The following is a 3,748-nucleotide window of genomic DNA, read 5'->3' on the forward strand; positions in this document are numbered from 1 at the left end:
AGAACATATTTTAAGGTGATCTTTATTATATATATTTTCCAACTATAATTAATGGTGTAGAATTATAGTTGAGTAGAATGAATCAATTTTATTAAAATATATATGTCTGCATGAATGAAACTTAAGCCTTCCATATTTTCTTTCTTATTCTAATTCCTCGATTTTGTTTATTTAATGTTTCTTCCATATTTATTTAATATTTTCTTTCTGTCCTCACTCACACGCTTCCTAGGAAAACTTTCCAGGAGGTCACCCATCTTGAGATTACTCTAGGTGAAGCACGCTTAACTTTGGAGTTCTCAAGTGATGGGCTACCGAAAAGAAGATGCATCCTTTTGATATAGGTAGTACCCATCAATCCATTTAAGCCCTCTTCAACTGTGTAGTCACATACCTACACAGTCTTAGAATCATCACACTTGACCTTCCGTAGGCAATGTGGGATTGCATAGCTTTACCCGGTCTTTCCCCCCACGGATCACGCGATACTGACTATCACAATCACCCCCCCCCCTTAGGAGTCCGACGTCCCCGTCGGCCACACTTCCGGCTGGGTCAAGGCTCTGATACCATTTGTAACGCCCCACGTCATTATGGATGTTTCCTGGAATGACGAATGGCCCTACAAAACAACACGAGTCTTTCCAGCGTGCTTTGTCCTCACTCGCACGCTTCCTGGGAAAACTTCCCAGGAGGTCACCCATCTTGAGATTACTCCAGGTCAAGCACACTTAACTTTGGAGTTCTCAAGTGATGGGCTACCGAAAAGAAGATGCATCTTGTTGATATAGGTAGTACACATCAATCCATTTAAGCCCTCTTCAATTGTGTAGTCCCATACCTACACAGTCTTAGAATCATCACACTTGACCTTCCCCAAGCAATGAGGGATTGCACAGTTTTACTCAGTCTTTCCCCCCACGGATCACAGGATATTGACTGTCACAGTTGAGTAGAATGAATCAATTTTTTTAAAATATATATATGTTTGCATGAATGAAACTTATGTCTTCCATATTTTCTTTCTGATTCTAATTCCTTGATTTTGTTTATCTAATGTTTAAAAAATATATATTCTTTTTCAAAGTTACATTATTTCAAAGTTTATTATTTCTAATTTACTAATATTTCTTTTTACTTGTATTTTACCTCTCTGTGGATACGACATAGTCTGATTAATACTGCGACCGCCTAGGAGTTATTGGGCGATATCAATGACCTTCTATACGAACAAGTCTAAGAATAAAAATAAAACAAAAACAGGATGCAAAACGCAGAGTTTAGTCCTAGTCTAGACCGTATAGACTGGGGGTGAAAAACCCAACTCCTAACAAAATAGGATGAAAGGCTTAGGCCCAGTCCTAACCCAGACGCACATGATCCAAGGGTTACAAAACCCAATATGATGCAAGGCTCAAGCCCAGTCCTAAATCGGACACACATGGTCTGGGAGTACATAAACCCAATAGGACATAAGGCCCAGGTCTAGTCCCAACCCGGATGTACATAGTCCGGAGGGTAAAAAACCCATAAGGAGGTAAGGCCTAGGCGTAATCCTAACTCGGACAAACATGGTCCGGAGGTATAATACCCAGTAGGAAATACGGCTCAGGCCCAATCCTAACTCGGATATGCATGGTCTGAGAATATGAAATACCTAAAAATCTGTTGACCTGATGTGGTCTCAAATTACATGTCCATGTTTCCTCCATAATGGCTCGGAACCATTGGAACGTGAGTCTTAGGTTTAATTTTTTTTTTAAATTAGTCTTATAAATGGCCCAGGATGTTGGAACCTAACCCCTAGGTTCAAAATAAGCTAGTCAACAAATCTCTGATGGCCCAGGCCGTTGGAACCTGAACACCAGAATCAGGACAAATAAATGTGATGATAATTATTAGCTAACTAATGGTCCAGGCTGTTGGAACCTGGACATCAGGATTAAAGCGAGTCAACTAGTTAAATCATACCTAAAAGAAATCTTTGATGTTCTAGGCCATTGGAGCTTGAACTATAAAATCGGGATAAAAAAGGCTAAGTTATGTTGGCAAGTCCAAAGTGGTCCAGGTCGTTGGGACTCGAACACGAGTCCCCCGACGAGCCAAATGTTCTCTGCAACTTTTCCCTAATGGTCCCGACCGTTGGAACCAGTACCAAACATTCGACTCATGTTCATGCAAGTTTGTAAAACACTTAGTGAAATTTTGAGGAAAAAACAAACGAATGAAAAAGGGAAAATTTTGTGCAAGAGACAAAGTAAATATATATATATATAAAAAAGAAAGACAGATAAGAAAAATTGGTCTCGGACACACCCGCGTCCATAAAAGTGATACAAAAAAAGCCACAAGTACAATTTAAAGGCCCAAGCCTAGGCTTCGCCCTGCCCCGATGCCTCTGGAGCGACTTCATCTGACTCTTCCCCATCCATAAGCTCCACGTCAGCGTTCTCCTTAGCCTCGAACTCAGCTTTCTTCGTGGGGGTGTCGGGAAGGACCAGAAGGTTCATATTTTTTTCCTTGTGTCAGGCCATGTAGATGGCCTCATCGAAGGTGGCCTCCAGTAAAGCATCCACCTGCTCTTTCTCTTGGCGAACCTCCTCATGTCGTTTCACCTCTAGCTGAAGCAGGTCGTTTAGGGCCTGGATCCGAAATTCAAGAGCAGTGACCTTCTCCCAATCCTGGCAAGATTGGGCTTCAGCTGCCTCCAGGAGGGCCTTAGATGATGCCTCGGATCTTCGAACACGAAGAAGCCCCTCCTCCAAGCTATCCACCAACTTTTTGTGGTCGGCTTCCTTCCTGGACAAAGTTTCTTCAAGTTGGAACTGAACCCGGGCGGCCTCCTTGCAGTCAGCCTGAGCCCGAGTAGTTTCCTTGACTAGGCCCTCCACTCGATAAACTTCCTTGGCCAGGGCCTCTGCTCGAGCATCTTCCTTGACTAGGGCCTCCCTAACGGCTTCCCGCTGGTTCATGACCCCCTCCAACTCCAGTTGGGCCATCTCTAGCTTCATTGCCATCTCTGGCACCAAGTCAGCATTCCTGTGGGCCAGGAAGGCATCCTGGAACAAATCAAAGTTAGAAAAAATACGGGTAAAAAGTATGGAAAGCAAAAGATCATGAGGACATATAACTTACAGCGGTGGCTTGGTGACGAATGGCCTGGGAGATGAACAAGGCGTTCCAATTGGCCATGGTGGCGTACCATTTCAGTTGGAGAGTAGACATGGTCATCCCGACCTAAGCCAACAGAGCAGTGGCAAGCAGGGTCGTGTCCTACCCTAATTTGGGACGAAACCCAGTTTCAGCAATGAGCCGGTCCATGATCGGTTGCGGAGCACTAAGGGCAGTCGGGCGCTCGGCGAACTCCACTTTTCACCGGACAGTTAAGGCCCGGTAGACCTCCTCCAGTCTATCCTAGCCATCTTCCCAGGCTTGGGATACCATCCTCAACCTCTCCTCCTGGAGGACCATGTCCCCCTCCTAGGGAAGGGCCGGATTGACAGGAAGCATGGGAACCTCCAAGATCTCCCGGGTGACGATCAATCTCTCCCCAGAAGAGTTCTCCTCAGCCAAGGCAAGATCTTTAGTCTTAGCCCTCTTTTCCTGATTCCCAGACACCTCAGTAGCCGAGTCCGCGACTCTTTTCTCCGACCCCCGACTCGCTAGGAGCTCCTGCTCCAAATAAATGATCAGGGGATGAGCAGGCGGAGACATGATGACTTCAATGCGTACCGCCGGAGTGGTAATC

This window comes from Humulus lupulus, chromosome 3 (assembly GCF_963169125.1).
Source record: "Humulus lupulus chromosome 3, drHumLupu1.1, whole genome shotgun sequence".
NCBI lineage: Eukaryota > Viridiplantae > Streptophyta > Magnoliopsida > Rosales > Cannabaceae > Humulus > Humulus lupulus.